Raw genomic sequence first — 18,315 nt, 5'->3', positions numbered from 1 at the left:
TCTTAGCTGCCTCTAGTGGTCATCGTAGGCTCCGATAATAGAAGCTTCAATATAGCATAACAATGAATGACAGTACAGTACGTACATCCATACTAGTACTATTCCTTTTCAGGGTAAATGTCATTATGAAAACCACAGGAAACAAGTAAGAAATAGAAAAGAAATTAAGGCAGGAGATGATAAGGGGAAGAAAAGAGAAATATGGTTTACAGCAACAATGACACGGTGCCCACTGACACTCAGGGTGTTCATTCTAGATGTCTAGATCCCGCCCTGCGTGTTGGTAAATTTATACATCTCTGCAAATCTCAGCTTGCTTAACCATTCTGTAGGTGTGCTACTGCAGATTTTCAGTCATGAGCTAAGATTGATTGGTTTACAATTCAGAATCATGTCACTTCTGTTTGAAGTCACTGTGACTTGTTGATTTGTCAAGCCAATGTGTTGTGCTTAATCTGAGCGGAACCCCTGGTGGGAGTTCAGATATGATGATAAATGGTGGTTAATAAAGAAACCAAAGATGGTTTCAGCAAAACTGCAAAGCTCTCTAGGTTTATCATCATGGCCAAGCGCAGCTATAGCCTTAACAAACTTAAAAAGATTTTGTATGAATATTAACTGATCATCAATGCTACAGCTTTAGAAATAACAGCTACCTACTTGAAACGTTTTGAAAATTATTAGGTAATATGCTTGTGAAATATGTCATTGAAGGAAGGGACAGAGCAGTTGAAACAGCCTATTTAAAACTATGATATCAGTAACACAACCTCAGTTCAGCCCAAGTGGCATGTAAGGCGAGAGTCGGTTGAAGATGTCTCTTAAGCCATTTGATCCCAGGTGTTACTCTGCAGGGTGAGCCCCAGACGTTAAAACTGACACATCTCAGCAATGCTCCCAAATGGTGTTAAGCAAATGAGCAGAATAACCCCTGTTTATTTCAAGCAAAAGGTGTGAAAGAGGCCAGGCACCAATAAACAAATGCAAGGAACGTGCCTGTCGATCAATTTGTTCTTATTTATTTGGAGACTCCAGGTATTGGTAAAAGGGAAGGAATTGAAAGTTATTGGAAGTCAGATTCAACCAAACTAAACAATGTAATCAATGTATCATCTGATTCAGAAACAAATGAAATGTATTACATTTCCAGGTCTATTATTCACAATTTTTAAAAAATTTATATTCTCAATTACACGGTGGTGTAATTTTTCATCAATAGATATGTTCTTAAAAAAAAAAAACCCACAAAGTTACTGTATTTATTATTGAACCAAGTCACTAATCTTACTTACACCTTTTTTCCTTCAAGAAATTATCACTACAATTAAAACTATGAAAGTGGGGGGAATTCCTGGCCCTGATGGTTTTCCACTGTTTTGGTGTAGCTATACAAAATCTCCAATTTTATTGAAGGTATATGGTTAACATTGGGGTTTTTCCCCCCTCCAGATAAATCCCTTTATTTTCATTTTAATGAGACAAATATTGCTGTTATTTCTAAATCAGGCAAGAATCTCACTGTGCGTTCTAATTGTAGCCCTAATTCCTTAATAAATGAGGATGTTAAGATTTTATAGCTATCTTGGCCACAGAATACAGCTTGTTTTTCCAACTGTCACTCACTCAACCTCAAGCTGGATTTATACAGGGAGAGCTACTGACAATATCATATTTTTAAATCATTCCTCTTGCTCTGATTGAAAGTAGACAGGATCCTAGGTTATTTGGGGCCTCCCTGAGATTCTGAACCTCCCTCCCCCCAAAAATAATCACAACCTACCCAATGGATTGATATGATTTGCCATCTACTTCACTACATTTATATCAAGATATTTGTCAAAGAAGTCTGCTTTTTCCCTTTCTTTTTAATTTCATTTTAGAACTCTTTGCTGGTGTAATTAGAAATTCTGGAAGCATTAAAGGAATTCTAGTGGGAAACAGAGCTCAAGATTTTCCTGTATACAGATAAAATTTTATTCTGTGGGTAGACCAAAATTTCTCTATCTAATCTCATTTCTTTAATACACAAGTTTAGTATCCAATCTGATTACTGTATAAATTGGATATAAACAGTCTTCATGTCACTGGATGTAGCAAACATTGTGACAAATATAAGGACTGGGTTTTTAGCCTGTGTTCGTTCTTCCTGGTACAAGAATTTCCAGGAAGTGTTTTCAAGTGACAAATTTGATCTTATACCCTATTGTGATGCAAATGAAAAAAAGATGTAGAGAGACAGTGTGGAATTCCTTTGAGTATTTGGGGCAAAATAAATGTGATTAAGATAACTTTAACTCCAAGGCTGATTTACATTTTGAGAAGCCTTCCAACATTTATTCCCTCACATTATTTTAAACAAATTTACACAGTATGGAAGAAATATCTCTGGCAAGGGTATCTTGTGAGATATTTACTGAACAAATTACTATTGCCCACTGGGAAAGATAGATTTAACTTTTCACGTTTTCAGACTGAGCAGTGGGCATTTATTCTACTTTCGGTCGCTGGCTGGAATAAGGATCTTTGTAATTCAATATTGAGCTCCATTTGAGAGTTATTAGTAGACCCATTGATCTCACCTGGGCATATGGACCCCTGCTTTGCAAGAAATAATATGTCTGCTGAATGTCTTAAAAGGTAGATGGAAAATATTGGATCATGGATATAATTTTGGCCCATTTCCCCATGTTAAAAAAAAAGTGCCAGTTTTACTCGTAACTGGTATTCTCTTAATATTATTACTTAGGATCAACTCAGTCCTTGGGAATTTTAAAAAGGTGATTTATTTATTTCCTGGCAGTTTATTCAACTCAGCCATTTGTTGTTTGGTGTATTCGGCCCAAATGCTGTGGTTGCTTTTCAAGTTCCATCATGGTTGGAAACTACTTACTTACTTACTTACTTAACAAGATTTATTAACAGTGATCAAACTTACAAGATTTAGAAGCCACCTGACTCCAGAATGACTTTGGATAACTTACTCTAAAAACTAGAAAACAGTAAAAAGAGAGTCCAATATGTCCAGATTAACACAAACCCTGTAACAGAAAACACCACAAACAGTTTCTCCACAAGAACCCTATCCCAAGGCCTGGGATTTTAAATTCAATGTTATTTATTTATTCATTTATTATTTTATCTCAAAAACTTACACGGGAGCCTAGGTTATACATGTTAATTCTAGGTTGCTCACAGAAACATTCCATAAAAGCAAAAACTATATATATATAGACCCATAAAACCCCACAAAAAACATCATACTTCTCACCAAAGTGCCACAACTTCCTGCCAATGCTACATTTGCTGCACTCACTTCCATCCTAGCGAAATGTTTGGGTGAAGAATCAGGTCTTCATGGCCATCTGGAAGGCTGAGAGGGTGGGGGCCTCCAAGTCTATAGGGGAGGGCTGTTCTAAAGGGCCAGGCAGCCACAGAGAAGTCACATTTCCAAGGTCCTGCCAGACCTGGAGAGCGCCCACCCTATCTGGCCTGGTGGGACAGGCAGATACCTCAAGGAAAGGCAGTCCTATAAATAACCTGGGCCCATGCCACATAGGGCTTTAAAGGTAATAATCATAATCTTGAATTGCACCTGGAAAAGAATCAGAAGCCAATGCAGTTCACTCCATAGCAGATTAATATGGGCAAAGAGCGAAGCACCCAGAACTGTGCACCACTGCATTCTGAATCAGTAATATCTCCCAGTTGGTCTTCAAGGGCAGCCCCATGTAGAGCACACTGCAGTAATCCAACTGAGAGGTGACTAAGTGATGGTGAGCAAGACCTCCTGGTCCAGAAAAGGGTGCAACTGATGCACAAAACAAACTTGTGCAAATTGGACTTAAACAGCCTTCATGTCCCTGGGACATAGCAAACATTATTCCAAGTATAAGGTTGGGCTTTTAACTTGTGTTCTTATGCCTTACTCCAGGTATAAGAATTTCCAGGATGTTTTTTCAAGTGGTAAATTTGATCTTCCATGCTCCGTGGTGCAAATGAAAAAAAGATCTAGAGAGGTGCTCCAGAAGTCCTTTGACTATTTAGGGCAAAATAAATGTGATTAACCCCAAGATTGGCCCTTGCCTGATCAGTGAATTACAGTGTCATCCACCTATCATTGTGGCAGGGAAGTCAAGATTCAATTGCCATGTTGGCTACAAGATGCTGGAAGACACAATAAAATACTTGTGAGGAAATGTCCATTATGCTAAACCCATCTTATAGCTTACATTCCAATCTTTGCATATTGACTTCGACAAAATAATGAGAAACCAAAACATTTCAGAAAATAGGGTAAGAAAATATTCTGGGTTTCAAAACGGATCACAGAAGGATCAGGGGTTTAAAAGAAATCAGGGATTTAAAAGAATATTGGGGAAAACCACAGAGAAGTTTGCTACAACTGGGTTTGCATTTGTCATAATTGATTGTGTGGCTGTCATTCTCCCTTTTGTCCTTCCAACAACACTGTGAGAAAGATTTGATTGAGGAGACCATCTAGATCAAGGTGAGCTAGCAAGTTACATGACTGAGAACATCAGACACCTTTTGTAACCATCTTAGAGATAAACAGACAAAGCCAGTTTTGTAAACACAATTTATAAAACACCAAGCACATATGCTGCAAATTAATAGCTGAAGGAGACTTTGCTAACACAGCTTTGTTATTAACAAGGATACAGTACTAAGAGTGGACAGAAGGTTGGTATTTGATTTGTAGAAGATCAGGCAGGGGGATGGGGAAAGAGAGAGAGAGAGATGCACCAATTATTTAAAAACAGCAAAAGCAGACTGATTTTTTTCCGAATTAGGCTTCTGAAATACCAAGACCTTACAGCAACCAGGAATTTACTTTTATATAAAATGATGACTAACTGTGAACTGGTAAGAAATTCCAAGCATTTTGATTCAGAAACATGACCAGAGACACCATCTCCTTTAAGGCTAAATGGATGTCTTTTGTATCCAGCTCAGCTTGGTGAAAGCAGTGAAAAACAAATTAGAGTTGACAAACCTCAAATCTGTCCAGTGCATGTATTTGTATGCCAGATTTTAACTAAGCTATCATTGAATAAATAGTATTTATTTATATATTTATAAATATATAAATAAGTGCTATTTTTTTTCAGAACTTGCTAATAACAGCTACCATATCACTGAACATTTTCTCTTCATTTTCCCTTTTTACAAGCTTCAAACAAGCCAACTACATAATTTCAAGATCTGCAAGAAGAAGCAATTCCTAACATCACATTCAACAAGGGCGATTCAGCAGAATTTTTCTGTTTCTGAAGGGCATATAGAGTTTAAAAAGAAGGCAACTAGAGGCCAATGAACACTAATGTACAAGCAGAATAACACAAAAACAATGTGACATATTCCTTTGGGCATCTTGGATGGGGTGTTGTAAGTCTTGGCCTTACGCTTCCATAAATTCCCATCTGCTAAGCTCATGTAACAAGATTTTTCAGTGTACTATCAGGAAGGGGAGGGGAGGGTGGGTGGGTTAGCTGGTTTTGCAAAAACTTTAAGTTGACACAACTTACTGTCAAAAGCACCAGGTTAAAGTCCAGAAGGAGTTGGTCAGCCACAGCCTTAATGATTGTTGCTGGAGTGCGTGTGTCAGTACTGGCCAAATGTCAAAATATTTTCCATGAGGGCAAATTACGGGGCCAAAGGGAAAGCGGATTTATTCCTTGTGTCTACAAATGAACTCCAAACTCTTTTGCCTTCCCAGAATGCCATTTGTGTTTTTGTTCTTCTTTTGGAGCCCAAATTCACCAAATGGTCTTTATTTGCCAATTGTCCAGGCCAACCAAGCCTAGTCAAAATGCAAAACTGGTCAAGGGCCCATAGATGACAGGGGACAAGGCAATTTTGTACCATCTCCTGCACAATCCTAATGGTCTTCAAAAATTGGTGGTTTGAATCTTCTCTAACCTGTTTTTGAATCTGGAAGCAGTCTTAGTTGCCCATGGGAGAATGTTTTGGGGTGGGGGGAGCAAATATCTCCTAGACTCCCAGAAAGATAGTTGCAAATATTTAAACAAATTGATTGATTGATTGATTGATTGATTGATTATGTGCCATCAAATTGTTGTTAACTCTTAGCGACCACATAGATAGATTTTCTCCATGTTGATCTGTCCCTAACCTGGTCTTTCAGGTCTTCCAATGGTTCACTCATTGCCACTGCAACTGAGTCCATCCACTTTGCTGCTGGTCTCCTCCTGCTCCTCCTCCTCCTGCTCCTGCTCCTGCTCCTCCTCCTGCTCCTCCTCCTCCTCCTCCTCCTCCTCCTCCTCCTCCTCCTCCTCCTCCTCCTCCTCCTCCTCCTTCCCGCCTTTCCCAGCATCAGAGCCTTCTCCAGAGAGCTGCGGCTTTGCATAATGTGTCCAAAGTAGGATAATTTGAGCCTGGTCATTTGTGCCTCAAGTGAGAACTCTGAGTTGATTTGTGCAATGATTCTTTGGATTGTCTTCTTGGCTGTCCATGTTATTCTCAGGAGTCTTCTCCAACACCAAAATTCAAAAGCGTCAATATCCTTCTTATCCTACTTCTTCAAATTCCAACTTTCACTTGCATAGAGCATCACAGGAAATCTGCAGTGTATTTCTTGACTGCTTGTCCCTTTACTCTTGATGACTGATTGTAAAAGGCAGAAGCTATCCACCACTTTGATACATTCATTGTCAATTTTGAGGTTGGTTGTTCTACCTATTGTCATTAGTTTGGTCTCCTATATATTTAATATATAGAATATATATTAGTTTGGTCTTCTATATATTTAATTTTAGTCCCATTTTTTTCACTGTGCTCATCATCAGTAGTTTCATCAGCATAGTGCTGATTATTGATGTTTCTTCCTCCAGTTTTAAAACCACACTCATCTTCTTCCAATCCAGCTTCCCTTACTATATATTCAGCATATAGATTGAATAAATAAAGGGAGAGTATATAGCCTTTCACACTCCTTTGCCAACCTGGAGCCAGTCTGTTTTGCCATGTCCTGTCTGTATTGTGGCTTCCTGACCTGTATATAAGTTTCTCATGAAAACAATGAGATGTGCTGGGATTCCCATTTTTCTGAGCACTTTCCACAGCTTGATGTGATCAAAAAATTGAAGGCCTTTCTATAATCATCAAAGCATATGGTGACTTCTTTTTGGTATTCTTTGACTTTCTCAATGATCCAGTATGCATCAGCAATAATGTCTCATCTTCCTCCATCTTTTCTAAAGCCAACTTGAACATCTGGCATCTCTTTCTCCAGTGATCATCTGCCTCCAGCACCTTCCTATATCACAGATGCTCAATAAAGGTGCCTGCTTGCTTTAGCTGGTCAGCCAGGATGACCTTCATACCTTGGGTGAGCCTCCTGGGAATATATACTCTTGGCATACACTCCTGACATTCTTTGCTCATATCTCCCAGGAACACAAACGCACCACCGCCATGATGAGGCAGCACAGAAGGACTTGAGGGAGAAAGAAACAAGTTATTGTTGTGCAAAAGCCTCATCTTTGCATACTTGAAGATGCGTTGGATCTAACTTGCTTCCTATTTGCTTGGAATGGTCATATTACCAATTCAAAATATTGATCATTGGAGGGGGACATTATTGCCTTAGGATAATGGGAAATGAATATAACTCCACAAATGAGAGAGAGAAACAGAGAAAGGCTGAAATGGCCAGAGAGTTAAAGACTTTGATACTGACAATGTTTTTTCCATTTTTTCTTTAAAAAAGAGAATGTCACTGAATTGGAAACCACTAAGCCTATTATGAGATTCCAATTAATTAGAACTGGATGGAGAGAAAGATCACTGGAAATTCCGCATTGGTTTAATGGCAAGTAGATGTTAGATATTTTGTTCAAACTTATGGAGAAAAATCAATGAGCTTGGAACCAACCACCCTTCATGATCAGTCCCACATTTTATTTGTTTGTTTTAACTGTTGTGTCTGGGGAGCAGTTTGTTTTTATTGTTGTGTTTTATGCTTTTAGTCAATTTGTTTTTATTTTTATTGTAGACACCTTGAGTGCCGAGCATTGATGGGAAGGTGATATATAAATCTAATAAGGTTCAGCCTAATTCTAGCCATCAAGCATGTGTCTGTTTTGCCTGAAAGCTGCTAGCAAAAACAGTTTCTTAATTACCAATGTATGGTTATTTTAAAACAATATTTTATCTATGTCCACTCTATTGAAAAGATTTAAATGGACTTTTTAGATTCACACATCTAATTCATCTTTTATGAAGACTTAGATTTGAATTTCTACCCTGGGAGAACATCCAGTTTGCTGAAGTCCCGTCATTAGTTTTGTTTCCACAAAAATTGAAGCAGACACACCATTGTCATTACTCTGACAAATGCCATATAATTCTTAGTTATACCTTGTGGGAAGAAGGAAATATATTACATTGCCATGAACATTAAACAAAGCAGTGCAGGAAGCCTGAAGGTGAGATCCTCCTACTACCGAAGGTGTTATAAAGTTAAATACCACAAAGCAACACGCTAATGTGCATATATAATAATGTGTTTGTAGAAGTGTAATTCAAGAACTCCTGCTGAATTAGATGTGCTCTTCAACTATAGATTAATTATTGATGATTTCTCTAAAATCTTTACCTTACGATGTTTAGAAGAGTTTTTCCATAGTTACCGGCTCCCAACTTCTGCAGTGCGTTACATGTAATACTTAATGTCTCATAATGGGCATGAGTGTCCAGCTATCCATAAAACTAAATCTAGTCACTTCGGTGAGAGCAGGGATGAGAAACCACTGCATACAGAATGCGGACGTATGAAATCTCCCAGCATCTGATCCGAATTCATGATTCAGAGGTGGCAAGACTGTATTCAAAGCTGCAATTCAGCATTTGAAGGCAACAACATTTGATCCAAACCAGTTCAAGGTTCAGTTTGTTCAGTGAATGGGAAGAATTCCCATCTCAAGAGGTTCAGAGATGAAAGAGTCAATCAACCAGATACAAACCTGTAAAACTCGACAACGGGCAGAGACCATCAAAGCCCAGGTATATCAAACTCAGAAGAACCAATCAGAAGCAGGAAAATCCCCTTTCAGGGAAAATTCTATTTTGCCTTTAATGCTTTGTCTCCTGTCTGACTTCTACCAAGTAGAAAAGAAGGCAGAGACCCAGAAGAAAACAGCCGTCTAAGGAAATGGGAAGTTAGATGCAGATAAGGATCCTTATCTTCGATTTACTTTATTGATAATCTGTGCTGTTTCTTTAAATCCATAGCCTTGTTTCATTCCACCTCTACATACCTGGTTGTGCACTGCGGCCTAGAAGATTAGCTGCTGAGTTAAAGCCCGCAAGAGTCAAGACAATTTATTTTTCACTTTCCCCATTGTTTCCTGTTCTCAATTAGCTCCTTAACCTTAATATATATAATAAAAGTTCAACTTCCTTTATCGAATCAGCCCACTCATTCTGAGAAGCCTTTCACTTTAGATCACTAAAACTAGCACAGAAAGGCCCTTCCTTTGGAACAGAACAGATGGTCACAGCATACTGAACAGGCTTTCCCCAAGGGTGTGGAGGGTGCAGATACTGTGGACGGTGAGTGGGTGATAGAAGGACCTTCTTGTGAAAGTCAGGTCCCCATTCCACCACATCTCCAGGCATGTGTGTGCTAGCAAGCAGACCACGCCATTACAGTTTGATGAAGAATTTAATCATAGCCTATAATGAATGAACATCTGCAGCTGCTTCATTTAAAAGCAGAATTGGATGAAAACAGCAGGGATGATATACCCTTTAAAGAGCATTGACCCTGAAAATTTTTTAGCTGGAGAGCGTCAAGGTTTCACCATGGTACATTCTGAAATATTCCCCCATGGCTCTTTTAATGCAGCAATAATAAGGATGAGGACTGAATAACTGCCTCCAAGGAACCTAATGGGAAGTTTGGCTGAACTGATTCAGAAAGTGTTCTACCCCAATTTAAAAATATACATTTTAAAAGAAACGATTTAAAAAGAGAGGTCAGTACATTCTGATCACTTGGTTTTCCGGGCTGGCAAACTTGTTGGCAGAGCTCAGCAGCACAGCCTGGAAATGGCACATTATGTGCTGTTTGTGCAACATTTAAAAAAATGTCTGGAAAATATGTATTATTACTACTGCAAATAATCCACTATAATATGCAAAAATAGGCCACGGCCATATGCAATAGTTTACCAGCAAACTGTTGCGAATCTAGTACCTTGGTGAGCCAGCAGGATTCAGATGTCCCCAATAAAGATTCTCTTACAGAGCCTCAAAATCCACATTTCCACAAGAAGTCAGGGCTTTTTTTCACATAAACAATCTCTCACCCCACCTTCTATTCTGGAGATTGGACATTTGAGGCCTTTTGAAACCAAGGGTTGACTGAGGCTGAGAAAAAAGGGGATTAAACATAACTCCCCAGGGTCTCAGTTTAAAGGTTGGGATTGCCAGGAAAAAAAAAAGGATAGTCCAGAGGAAGAGAAACAGGGAATCTTTGCTTTGAGAAAAATGGCTATTTCTTTAAAAAGACATAAATACATTCCAATGACATCAGATTGTGTTGATTTTTTGTTTGTTTGTTTCTCTGTCCTGCCTATCCTCATTGTCTTATTTATTTCTCTACGCAAACTCAGTACAGGCAGTCCTCATTTAGCAACCATTCGCAGTTACGACAGGGATGAAAAAGTAACTTTACGACCAATCCCCATATTTACAACCTTTGCAGGTCTGTAAAACAAAGGAGAGCTGAAGTCAGATCATCAGCACACTTGTGGTTTCACTTAGAAACTGCTTCACTTAACGACTGAGTTGCCAGTCCCAATTGTGATCACTAAGCAAGGACTACCTGTAAATAGATATCTCAGTCTGTGCATCAGGAAATAATTTCTCTTTAGAGCCTCTTGTAGTTTGGAATAATATGTAGAAATTCTGCTCAAATCTCTCTACAGCAAGTTACTTTTTTTATATTTCTCATAGACCAACACCATCTTGTGGTGTTCTTTTGTAAAATTTTGTTTTAAAGCTGCTGTTTTTATTGGAATAGCTTTGTGTTTACCTCTTTCAGTGGGGAATGTTGGCATTTTTATATCTAAAGTTAAAAAGAGTTGTTACAGTTTTATCTCTTTTTTAAAAAATAAAGTTTGGTTTTGTTTATATCCCTTGTGAGATTCTCTGTTCCCCCAAGGACATGCTGAAACCTTTCATCACATGCCTTTGTACAGTATGATGAGGAGGTAACACTATAGAAATTAAATCATCATCATCATCATCATCTTTTAATTACCAGAAAAGTCAGCACAAGTTGAGAGAGCCCTATTTCTCTCACACACATTGGTTAATGGAAGGAGGCCAGATGAGATACAGCCTAGATTAAAATGTGGTGGCAATGAAAATTATCAAGCTATCACCCCAAAACAGGAAGCAAGCCAAGGTGTGGAAACTCAAAATGATTCTGGGAAAAGAGTTTTGAGACCTCCAGCCTTCTACTCTACAGGCTCAGCCAGATTGCACTATAGATGAAATGAATATATTTCTCTTTCTTCTCTTTCTAGAATTGCCTAACAAGTTCTAGCAGAAGAGTGAGAGTTCCAAATAACAAAACAGTCTTCTCACAAACTGTAGGGAGTCATGGAGATGACCTCGGAGAAGGCATCCAGAAGCCATTAGGACAACTGGTGTGAAGAAGTATATGTTAAGCCCAAGGGGGTGGGTGTAGAAGGTATAGGAAATGGCCTTGAAGGACAGGAGGAAGAGCTGCTACCAAGGTAACAGTCAGATAAGAGGGGCTTGAGCCTAGGCCAAGAAGATAATATAAGAAAATATCTCAGACAGGCCCCTCCCTGAAAATAAAGTGCCCTTTCCCATTCTGTCCATCTATAGAAAGAAAATTGCAAGAATGGTTGCAAAGGCAGAAAGGACCAGAAAATCCATCTATTCTCCAAAACATCTCCAAATGTCTTTGTAATTATTCTAAGGAATTTGATTTGATACCATTAATTGATCTAAAGATTACAACTGAAAATTAAAATTAAATTCAACAGGGTGATAGGTTAATATTTTCTCCAAATCAAATTGTCCCTTCAAAGTGGGACCCAATCCTTAACAGATCAGAACGATAAGGCATCTTGCAAACCCTTTTTGGTAAGCAACCGACATCTATTCTATGAAAGCCCTGACTGTAACTCCAGGATACATCACCCACTTCTCATGCCAAAAGTCCTAGTTTCAATCCTTGGTATTTCCAGTTAAAGGGATTGGACAAAAAGATAAAGAAAGAATTTGATGCTGCAGCCTGAGGGACCCACCATTGGAGTATAATATAAATTCACCTGTTGATTTGGAAGGCTATTAGCATAGAACCGTTTGCCCCAACCATTGCCAGCAGACTGTAGATTTTTAAACCTTAGTACCTTTTCAGGCCCAACTCAGTACTAACCTAGAGGACTCTTCATAGTTTGGAACCATAGTAATTTCTCATATATTCCAGTACATTTGTCCCATATTGTTAGCCCTGCAGGGTAATCCAGACAAGAAGCACAACTAGGAGTACTAGCTCTAGATTTATTGTAAGGTTACATTAACAGAATCTTGCAAGACTGAAAGTATTTCTCCCTTCCTCTCCTTTTACTCTCTGGAAAACTGGGGAAGGTCCCTTCTGAAACGTTTTCCACTCCAGCCCTCCTCCTGTGGGCTGAGACATCTTTTACACACTGGTTGTCCAGTCTCTCCCTCCTGTCTCCCAGGGTCATTCCCACAGACCATTACACATATATTCCTGGCTGAACTATGACTCATCATTGGATTGGAAGCCATTCTCCAGGTGCTGAAACATGGTAGGTAACCTCTTGGCAAGCATTCCCAGTTGGATACACTATCCCACCCAAAGAAGCCTTCCTGACATTCATCTCAGGACCACATTTTTCCCACTTAGCATCCACGTCACATTTTCAGTAGGTTTATCTTGCCATTTTACAGTACTCTCTTCTGCAACCAATCTCTGTGTTGATGAAGCATTTTGTTTTGTCTTGTTTTTTATTCTATGTCACCCTACACTTATGGTACTTGACATTTACTGCGGTTTTGAAGCAAGCAACAGAGAAAGAAAGAACAGGAAAGAAAAGAAAATGGAAAAGGGGGTTGGAGGGAGCCAGGAAGGTATACTTTGGAACTTCTCAGATCTGCTAAATCAACAACTGGGTGTGTTTTCACACAGTTGTATGAGAAAAAGTGGTGAGACAGGTAAGTTTGTGGTTCAACATGAACCACATGGATTCTTCAATACCTCCAGGACTTCTGATGAAGTCAGCATGGGAAACTTCTACAAGCCAAACTGATGTCTAGGGATATCCATCCTGATCCTGTAGAAGACATGGTCACAAGGTTACAGTAGCCTTGGGATCATGCCACAGGGGTGGTATTCTAGCTATCTCAATCCTCTCTGAGCCCCACAAATCAGAATAGGTGAATCAAAACAACCAACCCAAACCCATCTCATATGTCCCTCAAATCTGAATGACAAGTTGGAGAAATTGCTACCTATCCTAAAAGTAGGTGGGTTCCTATGCCCAACTCGAATATCAATGTCAATATTGTCAACCTATATGTCAATATTCAAAGAATTAACCTGCACTGAACAAAGGAAAAGAATGGATGGAGAGGAAATGGGGGGGGGGGGAATGGGAAATAGGGCAGGTTGTTCTTTGCCAGGAGAAATATGACAACGATTTGGGGGAATAGCTCAATTTAGCTGTCCAAGAAAAATAGCTGACAACAAGAAAAGCTTTCAAAATATACAAGAGTCAATAAGGTTTGGCAGTCTTTTTTTAAAAAAATGTACAGAATAGCCATTTAAGTCATTTGTTCAGAATTTTCTTTCTCTTTTTTTTTTAATTTAACTCCCAGATAAACCACAGAATAGTACAAATGCTGTTATCTTCTTTGCACTGCAATGTTCACGGAGTCTTATATATATTAAAGAGCTATATACTTTATAGTGGAATAAGATTGGGAAGCATTTGCAAAAAAGGAGGTTAATGGAATCAGAATGACTGCAGATGTGATAAAGTTGCCCAAGTACTTCTCTTGTTAGAGAAATTACAGATGATGTGTTTCCATGGGAACTAAGTGTTCTACCTTCTTCAAGTCTTCTGAAGGGGGCAAATTCAGATTTTTTTTCCCCACCCCCACCCAGCTATGAATAAAACTACGTTAGTCTCTCTCTTGGTAAAAATAATGAGAGACTTCAGTTTTTCTGATAGAACTAAGACTAACTAAAGTCAGGAGAGAGGGAGAAATGAGTTCATATGCTCTTGGAGGTCAACAATCTCTGCCTAAAACCTTGCTGTGGGGCCAAGGATGAAGATATCATTGGAAGATTTCAGCTGTGACTATGCTTCCAACTCTGCTCAAATGCACTCAGATATTACAGAATGGCTTGGGTTTAAGAAAAAAAAAACAAGTAAACCAAAAACACTTTTATTTAAAGGACTTGGCAATCTTGTACAGCCTATCTCTGAGCAGTATACTTCAAGCTGGAAGTATAGATTCTCTCAAGTTTTCAGTGCCCACAACAGAGCAAGAAGAGGACATATAGTAGAAATACAGTAGTACATCCTTTTCTCATTTGTATCTTGACTGATCTGATCGCTCCATAGCAATTTGTGCTGTTTTATCTTCATACAAGTCAGGGCTTTAAGACTCTGTGAATCTTCCTCTCAGTTCCCCACATGTCTTTCACAAATTATTTTACCCCTTCCTATTGAAATCTGTCTGTTCCTGGGTCATTGCCTTGTAGGGGGAAAGAGGAGTCTTGCATCTTCCACTGTGCACCTTTCCCAGGAGGGTCCCTTACAGTAGGGAGGTCATAGAAGACCAGCTAAATATGATCTCCCAAACGGGATGGCAACCTATTCCAGTTTTTGCCAAGAAAACCCCAAAAAGATATTAACAATGTCTACATGATACTGGAAGCCCCTCAAGTCCAAATGTATCCAGTGAACTACTAGAGAAAAGCGGAGGGTAGGTATGAATAATACTTGTGTTTATAATGTGCTTAGATTAAGGTTGAAATGACATCCAGCTGTGATGTGCCCAGAAGCAAAAGAAAAAATTGGGGATGATATGTAGAGAAGAAAAGGAACATGGTAGAAATAGCCTAGTTTTACCCCAGGCTGATCTAGGTTGCAATCGTGAGAGTGAGACCTTTACCAGCAAACATTTCCTTCTTCTAGTCTCATAACTCTGAAGAGAGAATTATAAAGACAACTGACTGTTCTGTCGTCTTCACACACTTTGATGAGGAGACATGCCAGCCAATCAAAGGCTAATTCAGACATGAGTTTGGGTCCTTCCTCCCCTCTGCAGCAGGGCCCTGCCTGTAATCAATGGGAATGAGAATCTTCTCACCAGACCTGAAAGTATCCTTGATGTTCCTGAATCACATTATTAAACAGTGATTGTCTTCCAGTAATTGTTTCAGTGTCCTTTTAGCGGCAGCAGATTATACATTATAAATCAAACAAACATGCTTTGGCAAAGGATATTTCGGCCATCCTTCTTCTCATCTGAATCAGCCTTATCTTCATCCACCTTGTCCAAAGGTAGACAAACTCTGAGATAAAGAGTGGGGGGAGTATTTGTTTGTGTTGCTAAGAGCATTTATGGCTAAATGGGTCTTTAAGTATTTAATAGGACTCTGTAAGAGAGCCTTGCTTCTCCTCATCCTGCCCCACCAGTATGAAATTATTACTGTAGCCTGATTTTTCTCACTCAGCTCTGTTCTTGGAGCAGTATTTGTCGCAATAGTGACACATCAGTTAGCCCATAGATTGTGGGCAAAGCACAACAACAAGACAAAGCTTTTCTGATATTGCCTCTTTTAGGGGGCCATGGGTCATTTGATTTATATTGGGGTACTACTTCTATTTAAGGTACCCAATGCTTTAGGCATCCATTTCATCTTTAACCCACCCATAACTCCCAAACTAACCCCACAAAGTGTCATTCGCTTGATTGAGTCAGATAACACTATTCCTTTAAATGCATAAGCCCTTAAATTGCCTACTGACATTAGGAGGAGTTTAACTTTCATTCCCAAATTCTAAAACCAAATCTGGGTTCCAAAGATCCATAGAAATTCTAGATGGCAGCAGAGATGGTAGCCCTGTTATACATGCCTTTAAAATGTTCTTTTAATGCACACTGATATCCATCCCTTCAGTCTCAACCACATCATAATAAAATAAAATATTAGATGAACAGTTGAAAATAAATATTAGATGAACGGTTATGACTTCTTTTTCAGAAGAGAGAACGGGTTTGATAGATTTGTGTTTCCTGTTCAGGATGCATCTGGCTGGCTTTGTGGGTTTCGAAAGCTAAGCTGGACCAGTCCTAGTTTGTTCTTGGATGGGAAACCACCAGAAATCCCAGCACTCTAGACTGGGGAGAAAAAAGAAGAAGAAGAAGAATTAGCAATAGCAGACCACTTCCAAACTTTTATGCCTTTGAATCCCATATCAAAACTTGTCCTCTGTTAGGAATTATTGCCCAATCAAAGTCCTATGAGCAATGATGACTGAGTAGAGCTTCACATTCAAATTTGTAGATCCTAAATAGAATATTAAGAGAATTTTAAGAGAACCTGCCCTGGGAAATAAAACAAGCCTCTTAAATCATTGGGGCTTTACTCCAATGCTCTGAGTTATTTGATAGCGTGGCTTATCTGGCCAAATGCCTCTAAGGAAGGTGGGTATTTTTCAGAAATGGAATATGATCCTTGGCTCTGAGTCCTGTTTGCTCAATCCTGTGTGTAGCATAGATTGGTTTGCTCTACTTCTTGGTTTACTCCACTTCTCCTCCATGTGACCAAATTCATTATTTATCAACATTGTCATTATTTCTCCTGAGGCCTACTGCTTGAATTCCAGTCTCAAAAAGTGAACAAAACAACCCAGTGCCTACTCTCAGTTATAAAATCCTGCTGGTGCTCAGCTAAAATATAAATTCACTGAGTTGGGAGAACAGGGCATCAATCAAAACCAAATTGCTTTGGGAGACTGAATGACTTGGAGAATTAGGAATGTGATAGATATTCTTTCGCCATTGCCTTAGGTCATTAATTGGAATCCATCTCAGATTAGTAAAAGTGACCTGAATGTAGGATCAGAAGTCAGTGAAAGATAAGTTGTGATCTTTAAGGAATGAGGAGATGGGGCTACCTAAAGAGCCTTGCAGCCAAAATGTTAGTTTGGAGTTGGTCAAAGCTTCATGGGTGCAGCATTTGCCCTCATCCCATCTAAATATATTTCTCAAATCAGGTTTGCTTACTTCTGCTGCCCTCCTGCCTGATTTGAGGCTGGCTCTTTCCTAAGTTATGAAATATTGACCTTGGAAAGCCATAACAAGTTAGCAGTATAGGAAGTAGGCTGGGTAAGGTGGAGAATTTCCTTCGTTATCCATCTTGGCCCCAAACACTGAGTCAATTTGGACCGAGAACACGTTTCAGTGTATTTGCTCACAAACACAAACACTGACAAATGCATAAGCAGGGAGAAACCCCCCCCCCAAAAAAAATCTGCTAATACTTGTATCTGCACTTACCAGTTTTCTACTGGTATATCGATATGTTGGATTGCACTGAAGTCAGCAAAGACAGACCAATCAAAAGAGTTGCTCTGAGAGTCACCGAATGACTTTAATTTGACTCCTCATTTGCAAGAATTATAAACCTGTGATCTCCATTTAAATCCATGATTTATGTACTTACACCACCACACTCCTGAAGGACTCACAGTGGTTCACATTTATATTAAAATCAACTCACCACAATGTAAATAAAATCAATAAATCATTCATGATAAGCATACAATTACAAAGTTATTAACATTTCAAAATTACCTGGTGTTCTTCTCTGACAATAATTTTAACCCTCAAAAGCTCTAGGGAAGACTTCAATTTTCCCTGCCTGGAGGAAAGCAGTCCCAGAGGGCTGGATCCATAACTAAGAAGTATTGTATTCTGTCCCCACCCTCCAAATTTCATGAGAATCCTGCCCGCACCCTCAGCATTCCTTCATGGGATGCAAACTAGGTAGGTAGGATCTGACTGAACCAGTTGGTCCTGAACCAGTTGGTATCTGGCATCAAGCTATGTAGGTTTTGTAAGTCAAAATGAGAACTTTGAAATATACCCAAATCCTACTGATAGCCAATGTAGCATCCACAATACCATTGTTATGTGTGAACTGTGGCTCTCACTCACTGAAAGGTACTGCTGCATTTTGTACCAGCT

Source organism: Python bivittatus, unplaced genomic scaffold (genome assembly GCF_059951505.1).
Source record: "Python bivittatus isolate LINGU-HERP-01145 unplaced genomic scaffold, Pbiv_v1 ctg000210_np1212, whole genome shotgun sequence".
Taxonomy (NCBI): domain Eukaryota; kingdom Metazoa; phylum Chordata; class Lepidosauria; order Squamata; family Pythonidae; genus Python; species Python bivittatus.
The sequence above is the reverse complement of the archived record's forward strand: the minus strand, read 5'-3'. Positions refer to the sequence as shown.